Below are 21,334 nucleotides of genomic sequence, written 5' to 3'. Positions count from 1 at the left end.
TTAGCATTTTGCTTATTTATAGCAAATGTAAATACATATACAGCCAATGGATCACAGCTAGAAAAAACACATTCAAAATGGCTTCAGGAATCCTCATAACCACCTGACGAGGAAGGTATTGGCAACCCCCCTTTGTGCAGATGAGGAAACAATAGCGAGTTAAGTGTCCACGCCACAGAGTGATGCAGTAGCAAAAGAAGGTTCAGATCCTCGCTAGAGATCCTGGCTCCGAGCCATGAGCTGCAATCTCTGGGAAGCGCTACTAAGGTGACCCAGCCTTACGCATGTACGCTCTCCACCCAGCACAGCAACCCTAAGCCCAGCCTGGTGTCCGGGGAGGCCCAGGGGCAGGGAAAGGCTGCTGTGTGAGCCGGCCCTGCTCCCACCCTGTAGCAGCGGCTCCTGTCCCATGATGGGACTGGGCCTACCTCCCTGCTCTGGGTGTTGCAACCTGACACATGGAGTCGCAGTGACACTCGGGTTTGGCTGGATGCCCCTCCCCTGCTGTGGAGTGAGCGCAGGGCAGGCTTGGTCTCCAACAACCCCCGCTCTCCAGGGCTTCCCCTCCACAGAGGGCTGGGAGAAGTGTATGTTGGCCTAGGCCTGGACATGGTGGCCCACCTAGAACTTTCCTGCCACCCACTGGTGGGTTGGGACCCAACGTTTGGGGAACACGGCTCAAGATCATAACACCACAGAAACTGTGAGAACAGAGGAAGATACTTTGTGGGCTCTGTAGACACGGCAGTTCAGGTCAACTGTTTCTGGTTCCCTGCCCCTCCAACCTCTGCTTTCCCAAGTTGCCCTTCACGGAAGGTAGAGGAGAGGGGAAGGTATTTCTTGCTCTTGTAACATGTAATGGAGTGTTCCTACACAAGTGTAGAAAGGGTTAACCTCAGAGGGAGTAGTGGAGGCACAGCCAATCAAGGGGGAGTTGCAGGGAGCAGCCAATCTGGGCCTGGCAGGCTCAGATAAAAGGAGCTGCAGGGAAGAACAGGGTCAGTAGCTACCTGGAGCTCACAGAGTGAAGACTGGGTTCCCAGAAAGGGGAAGGAGTTCTAGTACTATACCATGCTCGAAGGGCCTGAGGTAAGGGCAAAGTAACTGCAAATATTGCAGGGAAGAGGCCCAGGGAAAAGTGGCAAGCAGTATGAGGCTGCCATCCACAGGATCCCTGGGTTGGGACCTAGAGTAGTGGGTGGGCTAGGTCACCCTATTTGCCACTGGGGAAGGGATGATTATTGGACTATGATATGAGTGCCCCAGGAAGGAGGGAACACTGATGGTGACATGGCTGGAGGCTCGAGCCACGAAGAGGAGGCTCTGAGGGGGGCTGTAGGCAGATGCAGAGTGAGTGTGCAAACTGGATGGGGGATGTTAGCCTTGAGCTAATCCACAGAGTGATCAAGAGGAGGTGCAGCCCAGCAATGAGTGATCAGCCCCATGACATACCACAAATAAAGTGTTCATGTGCTAATCTAACACCGACAGACCCCAGTTGTCAGTAGGCAGGATTGAATCTGGGGCCTCTGGAGCTTAAAGCATGAGCCTCTACCGCATAAGCTAAAACCCAACTGGCTCTTAGCGAAGGCTGTAGAGCAGACTCATTAATCTCTTTCTCAAAGTAGTCTCGGTGCCACTAAATGGGACAGAACACCACACCCAGGAAGCGTGTGGGTTACACTAAGACACTAGCTGTCTGCTCCCTCAGTACTGCTAGGATCTGCAACTCATAACCACCTCCTGTGTCTTCAGCCAGGCCTTAACATAGATGGCCTGATTCACCCCTGCCTTGCCCTTTGAGTGGCCATTCCCATCTGCGAAGAGTGAGTGTAAAGTGTCCCTGCCAATGTGAGTACAGAATTCTAATTTGGTAGTGTTACACTTGATTTGTACAGGTGTGTCTGTACACAGTTCAAGGCAGGGCAGAATCAGGCCTGGAGGCTGCAAAACAGGCAAGTCAGTCCAAAATTGAACAAGTCTGCTCAATGCACAGCTCCACAGCCATATCCTGCCGGAGGCAGATCAGATTGATGTGAATAGAGCAAGCAGGATATGGCCCCAAAGGCTGATCTATGTTTTCTTCTATCAACACTGCAAACTGAGCCTGGGATCAGGTTGTTTTCCCCCGCTCCCATCGCTAACAGATCTTCTGTAATCAGATTTTAGAGTATAATGTTACTGAATGCACAAGCCAGACTTCAAACCCAGCTCACTCCACCATAAAATGTATGAAGTCTGTTGCAGCACATATAGGAGTGAAGACATGGTTTTGTCAGGCTGTTCTGTTCAGGTTCTTATACTGTAGCAAGCTATTTGGACAGTTTACTGAGGATCATGGTGGATTCTCCAGCACTAGCAATTTTTAAATCAAGATTCAACCTTTATTTAACATATAGGCTCTAGGTCAAAGGGGATTATTCCGGGGAAGTTCTATGGTCTGTGTGACATAGGACGTCAGACTAGATGATCACAATGGTCCCTTCTGGCCTTGAAATCTATGAATCTACTACACCCATCTCCGTGGTCTCTGGACACAGATATGACAGGCACTCAGCCAAATCCTGGTCCCATTGAAGTCAAGTAGAAGACTTCCATTGACTTCAACAGATCCAAGATTGGATCCTCAATGAGCATGATTAGAGTTAGTCTGATTGGTTCCCGCTCCTTGCGCCATCCCATGCTCACACAGGGGTCAATCTCGTATGCAATCCCTGCTAGAGCTGGTTGAATTTTTTTTCAGTGGAAAATTTCATCAGAACAGGGTTTTGTCAAAAAAAACAAACTCTTCTGGGGGGGGTGTGGGGGGAATCGTTTCCTGACCAACTCAAGTGCCTTTATTCTCTTGGGCACAGGAACTGGCTCAAGAAGGGCAAGATGGAAGGAAGGACATTGTTCTACCCTCCACCCCAAGCTCTCTTCAAAGGGAATGCTGCATTGTCTTAAGGGGCAGTGAAGTGGCTTTGCTTCGCTATAGCTCTAAGATGCACTGGCCCAGATCCTCAAAGATATTTAGGCTCCTAACTTCCATTGATTTCAAGCAGTTATTACTTTATCTCAAGTCCTAGAAGTTCAAGCTTTTAGCACTAATGGTCCTGGATTCAAAGCCCCTTGATGAGCCAAATGGCACAATGCCCCTGCACTAGAGAGCAGGGTCTGGGGGGAGGGCAGTGCTACATTACTGCTATCCAGGGTTATGCCTGTGTAGCCCTATCTGGCCCTTGCTGAATAGCAGTGCCATGGCTGACCACAGTTTCCCTTTACCTCAACTCAACATAATTCTGATGACCTTTGAACTAAAAATAACAGAGCAGGAAGGAACAGGCAGAACAAGAAACACAAACAAATCATAAATCCGCTGTACATCCCCTCTTTAAATGCTATTCTTGTGATACACCAACAGGCCACAGCCAACTCCAGTTGCCTCGGATCCTCAGGGACACACGAGCTGGCACTGCCTTTGTGTTCACAATTAAAAAACACACTCCATACCCAGAGCACTGGACAAGTATCCTGTCAGCTAATAAGATGCTTAAAAACAAAGCCCAAAGTGCCACCTGATAGAAGCCCAGGGGATTGTGTGTCATGGCCCAACTTGGCCTTTACATTGCATTATCCTTGACAGGGTCCTTGTCTCTTATAGATCAGTACCATCTATGCAGAAAGGAAGCATTATCCCCACTTCACAAACAAGGAACTGGTGCACAACAAGATTGACCCAGGGCAAGTAACATACAGGAAGTCTGTGGCAAGGACCCCAGATTGTCTAACTCACAATCCAGAGCCCTAACCACAGACAGCTTCCTTCCTAGTGGAAGGCATTTAAAAAAAAAAAAAAAGATTTTTCCACAGGCTACTATAAAATAGTGGAGGGCTTACAAGATATGCAGTAGAAACAACATGGTATGGTTATCCGTGCTTTGTACTACCTCTAATAGTTAACAAGGAACTTCTGTACATAGGAAGGAAACTGTTGAATGGTGTCTGAGAGGAATTTTAACAATCAGAACTCATGACCTGCAAGCATTAGTTGTGGATTATTGTGACCCTGGTCTCATTTTGCTTGCAGGGAGGAAACACAGTAGCTCACTGTTAGAGGGACAACATGTTGATTTCTACCATGTCTACATCCAGCAAAGGAAACTACGGTAGCTGGTGTAGACAAAAGATTTTGTAGAACAAGTCTTCAAGTCATGTGCAAGGAGCAAAAGAACAGCACTAATATTTTAACCAACCAGTCAGCGCCTACACCTCCAGGGCTATCACTATTCTGTACATCAGTTACTTCCTGGGGCAAGAGTGGAACTGTAAACCAGGGGGCTAACACTCTCCATTCCTAGAATTCCAATCCCCCTTTTTCAGGGCTTCAGTTTTATTTCTTCAAAATAAAACCAGTTCCGTACATCAGTCATCTCCCTTCCCCACAACCCAGGGTTTTCTGCAAAGACTTATCTATTCCGTAGAGGATTACACCCCGCTCCCCCCCCCCGACCACATTCCTGGAGTGGAGTTGAGTCAAGGCAAGTCTCTTTACTCCTTTCTTTTTCAAAGCCTGCTCTCCGCAGGCCATGCACCTGCGGAGAGTCACATAAAAACTGGGTTCCTCTCCCGGACCCAAGATCAGCTGCCTGCAGCTCCATTTACTGTTTTATGAGGACCAGGTGATCTTTCTACTATCACCTAATCCCTAGTTGGCATTAGTTGGATTGATCATGTGGGGGCGGCGGGAGGTTAGTTTCCTCTTAAAAGGGTCAGCTACCCCGTGACAGAGACAAAACTCAGAACATCCTACGAAAACACCCACTTGAGCCAAAGAAGAATCCCCTTTAGTGTTTAGCAATGTAGAGCCTCTGTCACATAGTTGAGAAGTTCTGATTCTATATGGCAGTGACACACACAAACACGTATATTACAGAATTTTGTGACATCCCTCCTACGCACACTGATTTCAAAGATTTCACTCGGGCTCAGAAACATCTTGCTATCCCACAGCAGTGCCACAAATTAAGGGCTTTCTGAAATCAGGCCTAATCAGGTGCTCCAGCAAAGTCCATTGTTCCTAGGGAGGCAGCGGGGAAATCACAGTAAAAAAGGAGCAGTTGGCACAGTGTGATTCAATGATGACTTAGTTCAAAGAAACATCAAGGGTCCAGATTAATTGCTTATGATAAAATGTGTACTTCAGTTCCAGGAACATTACTCAGTGTATAGCAACGCAACATTTTGGCCACCCACAGCATTTTGCCTGGTGATTTCAAATCCAATGTTCTGATGAAACAATCACTCTAATTAAGGCTGGGCAAACCAGAACTTTCCCTCCCCTCCCCCACACACACCTCTCCACCCACTGCTAGAACTCGCCTGGAAACAGTGGTTTTGAAAGTTCTGAAATATTTTGTGAATTCTCTTCTCTTCATTATCTTTCACTTCTGTTCACTCGCCTCTGCACTTCTGGCTTCCTCCTGGGGCCAAACTGAGTGCCCTGAAATACAGTAAGAAAATCTGTTCTCATACCATCTGCAGCCTGACCTGAAGCAGAGAGGGAACCTGTTCCCATAAGATTTTAATATCAAGAACAAAGACTAAAGAGGTCAACTAAGCATCCCAAAGTTTGGCTGCCTATGTGAACTATAAAATCAAAGTCTACGCCATTTGATACTTACCCACCACTGGTGTCAGAGTAGCAGCCGTGTTAGTCTGTATTCGCAAAAAGAAAAGGAGTACTTGTGGCACCTTAGAGACTAACAAATTTATTAGAGCATAAGCTTTCGTGAGCTACAGCTCACTTCATCGGATGCATTTGGTGGAAAAAACTAACTCTCATCCTTACCTCTTTTCATAGTCAATGCCTTTTCCAAACACTGACCAATTCTCACTACACTCCAGTGAGGCAGGTAAATATCATTATTCCCATTTTACAGAAGGGGGAAACTGAGTCAGTGGGGGTAAAGGGGCTTGCCTAGGATCACACAGGAAGTCAGTGTTAGTTCTCGGTTTAGAATGTAGAGACTCCTGGTTCCCAGGTCTGTGCCTGACCAGGCAATATTTTGTCTGGAAGCAGGGCTTGCAACAGAGCTAGTCTCTGGGCAACCTAATGAGCGCAGCTGGTCTGTAGTAGGCTGCCTGATTGGTGGAAAAGTCAGCAGACCCACTCTGAAGCCCAGCAGCAGTTCCGTGGCTGCTTAAAGCATTAATCCATGCCTTGGACCCTGCCCTGCTCCAGGTAACTTGGCTCCTATTCCTGACTTTGACTCCAATCTGACTCCGGCTCTATTTAACCTGACTGTCCTACTTTCTGATCTCCTTACATATGAGTATATCACACTTCTCTCATTTCAGAATGCTTTCTTAAAGAAATGTTGGTTCCTCAGCTCCTGTGTGATCTATTCTTTCCTTGAGAAATCTCTGGTCCTCTGGAAAGGATACAATGTCTTATTTTTGAGTCATCTTCTCATTTCTTGGTACAGATCAAGGAGCAAAGCAAACTAGAGCACTTTGGCACAAGGCTGAAGGCTGAGTGTTTGGCTGCGTGTTTTTCTTTTCTTTTAAATCTCTTCTTGGGAATGTTTGGCTCCAGAAGCCCTTTATTCTAGGAAGAGACTAGTTAATAGGAATCCATCAATTAAAAGATCAAAGTTTGATATTACAGATCTGACTATTCACAGGAAAGTAGGATTTTTCTTGCATTGTTCACAAAATATTTTTCTTTATAAAAAAAATAGGGAGGCAGCCTTGATAAGGAGAAATATGTTTTCGTTCACTACAGTCAGAGATGGAACTGTTTGTAAGTGTGCTATTGATGATTGGTCTAAAGAATAGTAACTGATGTCTCATTTTTCTTGGGACACACAACACGGATTCTAAAATAGGTGGGAAGAGTTAAAGAAAGTGAAAGCTTATGCACAGCATAGTCTCATGTTATATATATATATATATATATATATATATATGGCTTGTTAACAAACCTTGAAACAGTTTCTATGGGGAACTTTGCTAATTCTGTCCCTTAGCGTTTCTGTGCTGTGAAAGCGAGTCTGTTTCTGGCACTCTATCACCTCCTAGTGGCCCAGAGGTAAATAAGGCTGATTCTTACATTCCTTTCCCTTTGAATTGTTTTTAGCTACAGCTGTAAAACAGTGTGGCTTAGGCACTTTCTCCTTTCAGGTTTAAAAGAAATCCAGCCTGACATTTCATTTTTAGTTCTTTCCCAAACTACTCCCACTGGTACTTCACTAAATGGGAATAAATCCATGCATTTCCTCAGAGTCAAGAAGTGACCTGCAGCTTTCAATGCTTATTTCTAAACAGCCATTGTTTTAAATTCTCTGATTATGGTTCTTGTGCGTGCTGCTACCCCTCAAACCCACCTTATGTGATTGCAGCTGGGAGAACCAGCGCTATTTATCCTGACAGAATCAGCAGCATCCATGAATGCTGAACACACAGACACTCAGCAGGGCTGAGCTAGGGATGACGCAGCAAAAAGAGGAAAGACCCATAGCCACCTCACTCCTTCCAGTCGCCAACCCTTCCTCTGCTGACTGCCTATGACTGGTGTGCCACACACAGGACTGCTGATAAGAGACTGATCTTGATTTGCTAGTCCCACCCCCAGCAGGTATCGGGATTATATAATGCTACATCCCTGTCACATGGAGGATGCAATTCTGTTCTAGCTGGGCCTTTACCTCATGCTTGTAGGTAGATTCAGTTTCCAATAGCAACTAAAATGGCAACCATCACAAAAGTAGGAGCAAACTGGCAGTAATCTTCCTTCTCTTTAATTGGTCTGTGATTGTCTTCCACCTGCTCTCTGCCTTGTGCTCAGCAAGTGAGCACTGTCAGTATGAGACTCATCCCTGATAAGAATGGTTCAGTATGGAATCAAAATCCATAATTTCTGAAAGACTTGCTGACTAGCACCAATACAACAATTAGAGCATCTAATAGTTTTGGTCTTTGTCTGACCAGTACTGATTCTCGGAAAGAGAAACTGCAGTTTGAACTCTGTATAATCCTCATGTCTACCTACTCAAGTGCCATTTTTGTAAATTGGATGTCATGACAAATTATGTACAACTCCTATTTACACTCCCCTTTCCTGCATCTCAGCTGCACGCTTTTACTGAAGCACAGGGCAGAGTTCTGGCTTTTCAGGACTTTCCAGTAAATCTTAGAGCTGGCCTATACAAAAATCTTTCACCAAAATAACTAAGTCAGTTTGAATTCAGAACCTTCATTATTTCAGGACAAGTCCATGTGTGGACATGCTTGTTTTGGATCAAACGCTTTATTCTGATTTAGCTTAAGGGCGATTGCATTCAAAATCCCAAATGCAGGCTTCATGAATAGTTCCAGTCATCTTAAAAGAGAGAGGATCACACAATTAGGTTAGAAATAGTTTATATATATATATATATATATATATATATATATATATATATATAATAAATAATACAAACCATCTTTGCCGCCCCTTCTCCTCAATTTGCATTGAATTTGGACTACTTTTAAATAACAAGATACAAGCTATTAGGTAATAAGACCACAAGTGTATCCACGTTCAAGACAGACTTTCACATTCTTCCTGCTGCTTTTACAAGGAACATTCCTTGAAAGGAAATATGGTTTGTAACATCTGTATTATAATTCAGGAAAGTCCTCTAGCCTGTGTTTTACAGGACGTCAGACTAGACTTTCACAGTAGTCCCTTCTGGCCTTATAATCTCTGATTTATCACAGGACATGACATGTACACATATGTCCTTTTAGCACAGATACACAAACACAGTCTGTCCCATCAGTCTATGATGTGGCTTAAAATTAGTGTGTTAGCTAGACAGTCTCTCAGTCCATATATAGGGTTCCCAGGTGTCCAGTTTTTGACTGGAACAGCTGATTGAAAAGGGACCCTGGCAGCTCTAGTCAGCACTGCTGACATCTGCTAAAAGTCTGGTTGGTGGCACAGTGGGGCTGGCAGGCTCCCTGCTTGGCTCCTGGGAAGCAGCATCATGTCTCTCCAGCTCCTAGGCAGGGGGGTGGCCATGGGGCTCTGCATCACGCCCCTGCCCACAGGCACCGCCCCGAGCACTGGCTCTGCAGTTCCCATTGGCCAGGAACTGCGGCCAATAGGGGCTGCAGGGGAGGGGGCAGAGCGCAGAGCCCCATGGCTGCCCCTCTGCCTAGGAGCTGGAGGGACATGATGCTGCTTCCCAGGAGCCGCTCAAGGTCAGCGTCACCCAGAGCCTGCACCCCAATCCCCCTCCCACACCCCAACCCTTTGCCCCAGCCCTGACCCCGCTCCCGTAGTCCAAACCCCTCCCAGCCCGGAGCCCTCCTCCTGCACCCCAAACTCCTCATAGAATAATAGGACTGGAAGGGACCTCAAGAGGTCACCTAGTCCAGTCCCCTGCACTCATGGCTGGACTAAGTATTATCTAGACCATCCCTGACAGGTGTTTGTCTAACTTGCTCTTAAAAATCTTCAATGATGGAGATTCCACAACCTCCCTAGGCAATTTATTCCAGTGCTTAACCACCCTGATAGTTAGGACGTTTTTCCTAATGTCCAACCTAAACCTCCCTTGCTGCACTTTAAGCCCATTGCTTCTTGTCCTACCCTCAGAAGTTAAGAACAAGTTTTCTCCCTCCTCTTTGTAACAACCTTTTATGTTCTTGAAAACTGTTATGTTCCCTCTCAGTCTTCTCCAGACTAAACAAACCCAATTTTTTCAGTCTTCCCTCACAGGTCATGTTTTGTAGATCTTTAATCATTTTTGTTACTCTTCTCTCGACTTTCTCCAATTTGTCCAAATCTTTCCTGAAATGTGGCATCCAGAACTCGACTCAATACTCCAGCTGAGGACTAATCTGCGTGGAGTAGAAGGGAAGAATTACTTCTCGTGGCTTGTTTGCAACACTCCTCCTAATACATCCCAGAATGTTTGCTTTTTTTGCAACAGTGTTACACTGTTGACTCATATTTAGCTTGCGGTCCACTATGACCCCCAGATTTCTTTCTGCAGTACTCCTTCCTAGGCAGTCATTTCCCATTTTGTATGTGTGCAATTGATTGTTCCTTCCTAAGTGGAGTACTTTGCATTTGTCCTTATTGAATTTCACCCTATTTACTTCAGGCCATTTCTCCAGTTTGTCCAGATCATTTTGAATTTTAATCCTATCCTCCAAAGCACTTGCAACCCCTCCCAGCTTGGTATCATCCACCAACTTTAGAAGTGTACTCTCTATGCCATTATCTAAATCATTGATGAAGATATTGAACAGAACCAGACGCAGAACTGATCCCTGCGGGACCCCACTCATTATGCCCTTCCAGCATGACTGTGAACTGCTGATAACTACTCTATGGGAAAGGTTTTCCAACCAGTTATGCACCCACCTTATAGTAGCTCCATCTAGGTTGGATTTCCCTAGTTTGTTTATGAGAAGGTCAGGAAAGACAGTATCAAAAGCTTTACTAAAGTCAAGATATACTACGTCTACCGCTTCCCCCCCATCCACAAGGTTTATTAGCTTTTTTTGACAGTGTATCAAGTTGGTTTGACAGGATTTGTTCTTGACATATCCATGCTGACCGTTACTTATCTTATTATCTTCTAGATGTTTGCAAATTGATTGCTTAATTATTTGCTCCATTATCTTTCTGGTTACAGAAGTTAAGCTGACTGGTCCAGTTCCCCAGGTTGTCCTTATTTCCCTTTTTATAGATGGACACTATATTTGCCCTTTCCCAGTCTTCTGGAATCTCCCCCGTCTTCCATGACTTTTCAAAGATAATCACAAATGGCTCACATATCTCCTCAGTCCTTAAGTATTCTAGGATGCATTTCACCAGGCCCTGGTGACTTAAAAACATTAGACAGCTGCAGCGGCACAGGAGCTAGCAAACACAGCTGTAAACAGGGGAGTTTGAGTGGGAGTTCTGTTGGAGGAGAAGGTATTGTGGTGCTTGTTTGGGGTTTGTTTTTGCTGTGGGGGGTGGTCTTTTTGGTGTGGCTTGTGTTTCCCAGATTAACAGGATTTAGGTGGGAAGGCTATGACAGATACAGAGGCAGCTGTGGGAGTGACTCCTGTAGTGGAAGACACAATGAGGATGACTGGATGTGGAAGCTGTGGTATGTACATGATCCTGGAGGGGGAACCTGGTAAGAGTTTTTTCTGCATGAAATGCCATCTGATAGAGCTGATGGAGGAAAAGATCTGAGGTTTGGAGATGCAGGTGGAAAGTCTGGTTGAGTTTAGGAAGGAGTTTGAGCAGATGATGGAGCAAAGATATGAGGTATCTGAAGGGAAAAGCTCAGACTCACGGATGGAAGCAGGGCTGGGGAATTTTGAGGGGAGACTGGGTGAGGAAAGTGGTCAGTGGAAGCATGTGACTAAAAGAAGCAGGCAGAGGAAAAGACAGGCTAGTGAAGGAGAAATAGGGCTTAGGAATAGGTTTGCAGAGTTGGAAAATGAAGAAGGGGCTCAGCAGGTAGTTGCTGAAGGTGGAAGGGCAAGGAAGAAGAGAAGAGAGGCTAGTCCTATAGGAAAAGGGGAAGAGTCAAGGGAGACTACACCAAATATGAGCCCCAGGAGGATACAGGATGGGTTGAAGAGGATTATAAGGCAAAATAGGAATGGAAAAAACTTGCAGCCAGAGGGAACAGGGGAGAGACTGGAGAATAGCACTGTCACCAGGAAAAGGCAGGTCTATGTGATCGGGGACTCTTTATTGAGAAGAATAGACAGGCCTGTAACCAGAGCAGATCCAGAGAATAGAAGGGTGTGCTGTCTTCCGGGTGCTAAGATACGGGATGTAGACCTGCGGTTGAAAAGGATCCTAAAGGCTGGCACAACTGATAAAGAGAGCCTCTCCCCTAGTAGCTTTCTCCACCTTCTGAAAGAAAAAATGATCTCCAATACATTCCAAGAACTTGTTGGATAATCTGTGCCTTGCTGTGTTGTTTTCCCAACAGATGTCTGGGTAGTTGAAGGCCCCCATCACCACCAAGTCCTGTGCTTTAGATTATTCTGTTAGTTGTTTAAAAAAAACAAAAAAAAACCACACACACACCCCCACCTCCATCCCCAGCCCCACCCCAGAGTCCTCACCCCCTCCTGCTTCCCAAACCCCATCCTGGAGCCCCCTACCACACTCCAAACCCCTTGGCCCCACCCTGAGCCCCCTCCTGCCACCGCAAACCCCTCATCCCCAGCTCCACCCCAGAGCTCGCACACCCCAGCCAGAGCCCTCACCCCCTCCCGCATGCAACCCCCCTGCCCCAGCCTGGATCCCTCTCCCATACTCCAAACCCCTCGGCCCCACCCCTAGCCTGGAGCCCACATCCCCACCCAGAGCTCTCACCCGCTCCTGCACCCCAACCCCTTGCCCAGTAGAAATGAGTACGTGAGGGGGAGAGCGAGCAACGGAGGGAGGGGGATGGAGTGAGAAAGGCGGGGCCTCAGAAGGGGCGGGGCAAGTGTTCATTTTTCTGCAATTAGAAAGTTGGCAACCGTATCCATATCCAAGGGGAGGGAACTGAAGAAGACCCCATTGTTGTTGTCTTCCCGCTCCCACATGGTTATGAAAAGGGGGAACAGGCCTCTTTTTCTCCTTGTGCCCCCACCACAGGCCCTGAAGAGAGGTGCGTTTTTGAGCAGAATTAATTGTAGGGATCAAGACTGATTTTTGGTGCCAAGGGGTAGAATTGATTCCCCCCTCCACACACACATATACACCCAGTAATTAGATACCTTGGCAGAATTAATTGTGCAGAGTAATAATTAATTAGGAGCTGTGTTGGGGGACAGAATTAATTAGGGAGAGCTCTGCGTGTGCAGTGAGAGGAGAGGAGTAGAACTAATTGGTGCTCAGATTAAACCTATTTTGAATTAGGCACACTTAAATCTCCTGTGTTTTGTAGCAGAGGTTGGCAGGTATGCATACATATTTAGTTTGCCAACATAGCTGAAGTCAGATGTTAAAGAATTACTTGAGCTGAGAAAATAATTTGCAAAAATAGCTTACCAAACATTTAGCCTTGTTTTCTGCCTCTTGAATGCCCACAAGCTTTCCTTAGATTAATTTGTCTTTTGAAATTATTCAAAACATGTTTGAGACTTTTTTAAACCACACTGAATGGTTCACAGAGTGTTCTTGGCCAAAACATCGCTAGCAAAAAGAATGCAAGTGTCACACACTTGTAGCATCTGTTGCTTCGTGGGTATTCCACTGCTGTCCATTGATGGTTTTACATCAATGGCTCAAATGGTAGAGGCCAGGCACATTCTTCAGTGCTAAAGGATTTGCACTATGCTGCCACTAGTAGTGAGGGTTGTAACACAAGCACTTCTAATGCAAACATTTGTGTGTGTAATTGTAAGAGTGGGTTTCTCGGAACGTATGCGCACGCTGATTTGAAATCCCCTTTCTGTGAAAGTTTCTGCAAGTAAAACTTGGCCTCTTAAAAACTAGCAGAAAGTGAACACACAGGGAGCATGACTCATGAGGAAGACCAAAGCAAATTCATGTGCATTACTCACTAGTCCTGGTAAAATATTTTCCATATTCAGACAGATCTAATAATTACACACCAAGAGCATGCAGAATGAACACGTTTGAAATGAAGCCCTTTTTAGCTAGCACATGGCAGGGAGTGTGCTTGAAACCAAGAGGCACATTCCCAGCCACCTCATTAACTAAAGTATTTGTATGGGGATTGACAACTTGCATGGAATATTTCTACCCGGGGTGATTCAAGAAAAGCCACCATGTCTTTTAAATCCCTGCAACAAGAAGTTGCGTCATGCAATAGCTGCCAGACTCACCTTTCTGATATTAAAAAGGTCTGTGACACCTTTTCATGTGTATAAATATTTGAAAAACCCCTTTCAGTAAAACTTGATGTACTGTCTCCTTCTGCAGAAGGATTTGTGCCAAAAAAGGACTCCATTTTACCTCCATGTGATTGCAGCCGGGCTTAGAATGATGCTTGGAGATCTCTGCATGCTCATCAGGTACAGCATGGGGGCTTGTGCAAAAAGGCAGGTGAGGTTCTCATCCCAGGTTATACAGTCTTTTGTAAAAGCTCCCACAATGGATGGAATTTAAGAACATAAGGTGTTGGTCCCAGAAGGAGGGCATAGTTGGCAAAAACACATTCACTTGGCTCCTTGAACCTAGCATTCATTAAGAAGGATTTCAGATTAGAGAGACTGGTTGGAATGACACTGCCTGCATTGACTTCCCTTTGACACTGAGGAGCACACTTGTTAGGGTCCAGGTTCTCCCCAGCTCACCTGCATGGCACAGAGGAGGTCACAAGGAGCCTTCCCCTTCTTCCATGCCCCACAGCAGGGCTAGTTGCAGTGTCTGCACGTAGGGGACTGTGGGGACTACTTCTTTGCACCCCAGGGATTTCTTAGCCTCTCAACTTCTAGCCCCTCCTGCCACAATGTCCTCTTCCCCTAACCCCTTACATTCTGAGGGGCTTGGGAAGGATAGTACCTATCTGAACCACAGTCTCTTGTGAAGCCCCTCTGGGGTGGTGTTGCTCAGCATGGCTCCTAAATAACACCCCATCTAGTCCTAAACAACCAGCACTTAAGTTATTTAACTATGGGAGGTGCAAACTCTGACAAATCTTCCTGTCCCAGAGCACCCCCTGCTGGCAAAACATGGCATGGCTGCCAGTAGGCCTGGTTCTTGCTTCCTTCTCCTCCCCCCCATCCCAGGTCCAGAAGGGTGGATGTGGAGCCTTAGGGCCCTGTGAAATGCCTTTTCTTCAGGCTCCTCCATATTATTTGCAACTTGAAAAAACAAGGCCCTGCTCTATCCTGGGGGTTTCACACAATCTTTAACCTGTAATTCCCCCTAACACTCCAGGATTTAGACTGCTGCTCAGCTCAGCTGCTCTCCTGAGCTAAAGGACAGAGACTTTGCACCATCTTTAATATGTAATTCCTCTTCCCTCCAGGTATCTAGTGCTTTTACTCTACCTTTAGTCCCTGGATCCAGCAGTGTCTGCAAGAGCTCCCAGCCTCTTTCGGGCTCTGTTCTAGCACCCAGAGGTTTCTGCCCCAACTGCCTTGCTCTAGGCAATTCCTCTCTAGCCCTAGGGAGGCCTGGAGAGCTTTCCAGTCTCTGAAGCTTCTAGTCCTAAATGAGCAGGGCTCTGCCTTTTGAGCGTACCTCCTGCTCCAGGTGTCTCAGTTTGGGTTGAGTAGCTCATTTCCCCTTCCTGATTCCCAACCCAAATTATCTCCTGGCCCCAGGTATACCCTGCCCCTAACCAGGCCCAGCCAGGGTGCCCGTGTTCAGTCAGAGAAGAGGCGAGACTCTCTTCCTTAAAGGGGCTCAGTCACTCTGTGACACAGGCCAGTTTAGGTAACACGCGGATGTGAACTGTGGCACCTGCACTTTGCCCAAATAGTGGGGCTGCAATAGAGCTGGGCAGGAGCATGAGGTCCACACTCACTGTGCTAGGTGCTGTTCAAACACAGCACTTTGAATATTTATCGACTTTTGCACTGTATGGTAACTTGCCATAGAACTGAAGTCTCCCCAGAACGAAACTGAATCTCTGTAAATTACAGCCATTGAGCAATTAACTATTTCCCTCATTCATTAATATGCAAAGAGGAAACACATAGCTCTACACTCAGAAACCTTATCCTCCACGAGGTATCAGCACCCCATACATCCCTCATCAGAGTATAGGTGCACCAAAGTATTTAAATAAATTTAACACGTGGAAGTTGCAGACCAAAAGTGTAGACTGAAGCCAGAGTCACAAAGCACCTTTCGAATAACATTGAACAAACAAGGGAAGATAGTATAAATGTCACCAACTCCACTGCATAGATTTCAAATAAACTATTGCCGAGACAATAGGAAGCAATTCAGTTCCAGCTTAGCAGAATTCTTTTTTTTTTTAAACATTAGATTTCTCCAAAGCCAATGCTGGAAAGGAGATCAGATGTCTGCTCTGTGCCTCGTGACATCCTTTGTGACATGAGCCATTATGATCATACTTCAACCTTTCTGCATGTTGTATTAAGAGAGTGGCACTCACCCCTCGGTGAGTCTAGCATAGTTCAACAATCCATCTGTATCAGACACCTTTATTTTAAAAGCTTTCCTCTGCCACTCCCTTCCCCACAGGGAACTGCAATCTTCTTCACCCTTTATTTTTAAGAACAGGGTTACTATTTTTTGTCTTTATTTCTGGTATCAATGTTAACTCAGCCATGGCACCACAAGCTGTATTCACAATAACACTCCAAGCTAAAAGGGTTAGGCCCAGTCAGTACTCAGACAGGTGCGCTCTAGGGGAAGCTAGGAGTAGTGGAATTGGTAGTTCAGAAAACGGCTGTAAGCTAGTTGACTAGGCCATCTTGTCCAACAAAAATGGTCCTTTGCCAAAGTGTAGCCACTAGAGCTGTGTGGAGGACAGAAATGTAATTGCACAAAGGATTTCAAAATTGGGCTTCATTCAAAAATTTCAAAATGCTCAGAGAAAATTCTGATCTTGTTTTGGAACAATCAAAATATTTTGTTTTGATGCTGACTTTTTAAAATTTTGTATTAGAATAGATCATGCAAAATTTTTAAAATTTCAAAATGAAAAACTGAAATCTTTAGTTCCAAAAATGTTAAAATGGGAATTTCAACATTGTCAGAACTTTTAATTGCCGTTTTTTCTCTGAAACAAAATTCTGGCAAAACTAACACAATTTTGTGAGATACCATGTGGGTGAGGTAATTTCTTTTATTGAACAATTTCTGTTGGTGAGAGAGACAAGCTTTTAGGCTTACACAGAGCTTTTCTTCAGCTCTAGAAGAGCTCTGTGTAAGCTCGAAAGCTTGTCCTCTCTCACCAACAGAGATTGGTCCAATAAAAGAGATTACCTCAGCCAACTTGTCTCTCTAATATCCTGGGACTGACACAGCTACATCAACACTGCATACAATGATTTTGTGAAGCATTTAGATTTTGAGGGAACTGCATTTTTTTTTCCAGCAAAAAATAGTTCCTTCAAAGTTTTTTCTGACCAATTCTAGTAGCTAATTCCGAACATTCAAGAATCATGAGTCAGGTTTCACAGATTTACAAGATTGAAAATAAATCTTACAATTTTTAAGGCAAATGACTTTGGAGATGTTTTCATTTGCCTTCTGTTTTTTGAGTCTTTGGAGTTACAAGCTTTTCTATGCATCCCTGAGGATAAAAACATTTGTTTTGTTTTAAATGAAAACTGAGATTCTCATGTAATCACCTGACTGCAGAAGCTGGAGCTTTCAAAAAAATACAAAATCTCATGGTAAAACAACAAGAAATGGCAAATGCACCAATCCTGCAAATGTGCTCTGAGGATGCTCTTGTGGTTAAGTCAGTAGCACTGAAATCAGCAGCAGGGGGTTCAGTGCCCAACTCCACCACACACTTATGTGCATTTGGCAAGTCACTTAGGGACAGAATTTCAAAGCCATTTAGGTGCCTAAAGATTCAGGCCCCTCGTGATTTTTTTTTTTCCCAAGGCAGGTCCCTAGTGTGGTGACAGTCAGCATCCAGACATATCATGGGGAAAATGGGGTCGGAACACCCAAGCATAAGCAATTGAATTGACTGGTTGTATACATTTGTTATTGTGTAGAAATATACAGCCAGTAACATCTTCTATGAAGACATGTAACGTTCTGAACTCGATAGTCATTAGGAAATATGTATACAGGCTATGAATGTAGGTAGATGTAGAACCTTGTAATTCTAACTATAGCGCAAGAATACCATCACTTCCCAACAGTGTGGGGAAGCAAGCCGGCATGGAAGGTGTAATGTCCGAGGTCTTGAACCCGGCCTAGGAGTTCTCAAACAGCCACTGCATCCTGGCCTCAACCCACTGTCTGCTAAAACCTAGTGGGCCAAGAAGTTAGTAGGACCCCAGCCTCAGCCAAGGCACCACCCACGGGAGCCCTGATTGGAGGATCATCCAGCTCCACCAATTGGTCCAACCACGCTATTTAAGCCAGAAGGAGACACAGGAAGTTTCCTGTTGTGGCTGCGCTGGGCCCTGCTTGTGCTGCTTCCTGCACCAGCCCTGTTCCCAATTCCTGCCCTGCCCCTGGCTTCTGCATCACTCCCCCATCCCCCGCCTTCACTCCTGTTCCCTCTGTGCTTGATCCTTACCTCTCCTCCAGTTCCTGCCCTTGCCTCATTTCCATCATCAATTACCAATCCTGGCTCCGATCCTGACCTCCAACTTCTGACTCTGACTTGACCCTTGGCTCTGGCATGTGGTATCTGAATTCAGTGCTGACCCTTAGCTTCAACTCCTGACTCTTACTCTGACTTGACCCCTGGCTCTGGTAACTGGCAGAGGACTCTTTTGCTGATCCTCTGTTTCATTCCCCAACCTGGATGTCTGTCCTGTCCACTAGGCCTGACTCTTGCTCCGATTACTAGGCCAGACCACCTACATCCCACTCTATAACAGAGGGTACCTCCCAGGCTCGTGGTTTTCACAAACCTAACTCCAAGCCCCTAGCATCAAACAACCCAGGGAAAGATGATGGTGGACCATTAAAGTTAATGGAAAGACACAAACTGAAAAGGAAACTTGGAGAATTAAGGCAGGAGGGAGTTTCCCCTGCTCTGTGTAATCATGAATTTCTATAGTCTGAGAGAAAAAGGAAAAAACTGCAAACACCCCCCACTGCCCCCATTAAAAGGGAACGGGCTAGAAGTGCAGGCTATTCAGAAACTGAGGGCCAGCATCTAAGGGAGGTGCTGTCCCCGAGATGTTGGATCCTCTTTAGGACAGAAAGCATGCTGGGAAACTGTTCAGAGGGAATAGGTAACTTGTGTTAGAGAAGGAGATTTAGCCAATATAGAAGTTTAAAGCCTGAGGTTGCATCTTGGTTTATTTTCTGTGTAGATTGTATGCGTTTGCTTTTTCTTATGACTTCATCTATGAATCTGTGATTTTTCTATCAAATAAATCTTTCTCATGTCTCTGTTGTGCAAACTGTGTGGACTGTGTGTGGCAAAGTGCACTGATAATTGGGGGCAGGTTTCATTCTTTCAGGGGTGACGAATCAGACAGGAAAAGTCTGAGTGTCTGGTAGCTAAAAACTCATGAGTTTGGGAAGATTTGGGATCAGAAGGGCTATTGGGTCACCCTGAAAGGAGAAGGTAGGTGGGTGAGCCAGGGTGAGACATTGTTTGTAGGCTGGCTACTGGTGTCAGAGCTCTGAACCATAAGCAGCATAGTATTTAGGCACCCAAAGTTACAAGCCAGGTGGTGACAGAAACCCTTGCTAGTCTGGGTGATCCTCAAAACCTCACACATGCCTAACCTGTTCAGGAGCTTTTGAAAATCCCATTAAGTCTCTATTTGTGTCGCTAGACATCTCAAGCTACATCTTTAGATGCCTATGAAAATTTGTCCCTTAATCTCTCTGCCCTAGATTTTCAGAAGTAACTAGAGATCCTAGGCACTGAAATTTTTGGCCCAATTTGAGTTGCCTTGAAAAGGGTCCAATTTTCAAAAAAAGCTGAGCACTCACCTTCTGAAAAGCAGACTCTTATCAGTGTCTAAAGCAGGGCCCTGAAAAGCCGAGGCTCCCCAAATCACTAATCCCTTCTGAAAACCTAGGCCCGTGTGCCTGTGCTCCCCGGCTGCAAAGCAGGAGTTACAGATCTTCCTTGGTCTTTGTCTGTTTGGGCAAGACTGCCCATTACTATGTTGACATAAACGTCAAGTACAATGGGACCTTAACTTGGTTTGTGCTTCAGTGGGATTGCGCTCACTTTGAAGTGTTTGTACTGTGGAACATCATCATAGCCATACGAGCAAAACAAACATGGAAATGAATCATTTACGTAGCTGCATTGTTCTCAACTTCCTTACACAATAGAAAACCACCCACTAGGCTGGCAAAAAGAACAGGTGGACTTGTGGCACCTTAGAGACTAACAAATTTATTTGAGCATAAGCTTTCGTGAGCTGCAGCTCACTTCATCGGATGCATTCACTAGGCTGGGGCTCATTTCTCCCATCTTGCAAAAGGCGGCATTGGCTTCTCATTGACTACTTGTGGTCAGGAACTCAGATTGCTTCATCCAAACAGTTTCATTTAAATTGTGGGTTTTGTTTTTGTTTTAATTAAAGAGATGACTCATTTAAATCTCAAGCAAGCCCCTTTATTATCCCTTCTCTTCTCTCAAAGCTCTTGCAAGAACTCTGTGCACACAGGCATGTCTGTACCCACAGGCATATTTGCCATTAATGTTCAGTGTGGCCAGTTTTATCATGAGTCTTGTGCCATTTGATGTTTTTTCTTGAGCCCCAGCTCATGGAGTCATGTGGTTGGGGGAGAATCTCCGTTTCCTCTATTTTAAAAAAAAAAAAAAAAAAAAAAGGGATGTTTCCAGCCCTCATGATTACAAAGACAAGTTTGAAAATGTGAATCAACTCCACTCTGGTCTCAAACATCAGACAGCAAATAAGAAGAACCCAGAAGTCATTATTCTTTAAGAATCTCATGATTCAGGGGGGTAAGGAGGCTGATCCTTGATTTCTGATCACTGAAGGTTGTCAGTACTGCACAGTGACTTTCACTCTCCCTCCCCCGCTCTTGCGTCGAGTCTCTGCATTTAATTTAAAGAGAGTGGGAGTTTAACATTTTATATTCCGAGTGGCACATGCTGATTTTGCTGATCATCTTGTTCAGGGCTGCACAGCTAATAAAATAAAAATTGTCTCCCTTTTATGTCACAAAATCTCTCAGCCACATCCATGAGGCTGAAAAACAACTGGGTTTTTCCTGCACACATTAGGCAAAACACCTACCTACTATAACAAGTTTCAGAGTAGCAGCCATGTTAGTTTGTATTCGCAAAAAGAAAAGGACTTGTGGCACCTTAGAGACTAACAAATTTATTTGAACATGAGCTTTCATGAGTGACAGCTCACTTCATCGGATGCTGTAGCTCACGAAAGCTTATGCTCAAATAAATTTGTTAGTCTCTAAGGTGCCACAAGTATTCCTTTTCTTTCTACTGTAACAAGTTACTTGTAATATGATATTCGGCTACTAGCTGTCTGTGTGTGACCTACAGAGTTCTTTGCCAGGGGGCAGCCCTGCTAAACCGTTGAGCCAAAGAAAGGACTGGAACTCAAGCTGAGTGGAAGCCTGGCTGTTTGTCTGTAATTATAACTGTTTGCTTTAATAAATTTGCTTCATCTGTGATGCCATATATCATAACTACACCTTTCTTGACCCAATCCTTATCCTCTACCTCCCCCTCTCCCCACACACACACACTTT

At 45.2% G+C, this 21,334-nt stretch overlaps 1 long non-coding RNA gene across 1 annotated transcript; it reads left to right on the top strand.

The window, feature by feature from the left end:
• Window positions 1-1,001: 1,001 nt before the first annotated feature.
• LOC122459616 lies at window positions 1,002-16,814 on the top strand. The gene is made up of 5 exons (XR_006280421.1): window positions 1,002-1,100; window positions 1,756-1,851; window positions 5,843-5,894; window positions 13,928-14,019; window positions 15,947-16,814. It is a non-coding gene; the product is annotated as an uncharacterized LOC122459616 (long non-coding RNA).
• The last annotated feature ends 4,520 nt before the right edge of the window (window positions 16,815-21,334 follow it).

Source organism: Dermochelys coriacea, chromosome 3 (genome assembly GCF_009764565.3).
Source record: "Dermochelys coriacea isolate rDerCor1 chromosome 3, rDerCor1.pri.v4, whole genome shotgun sequence".
Taxonomy (NCBI): Eukaryota; Metazoa; Chordata; order Testudines; family Dermochelyidae; genus Dermochelys; species Dermochelys coriacea.
The sequence above is the reverse complement of the archived record's forward strand: the minus strand, read 5'-3'. Positions and strand labels throughout refer to the sequence as shown.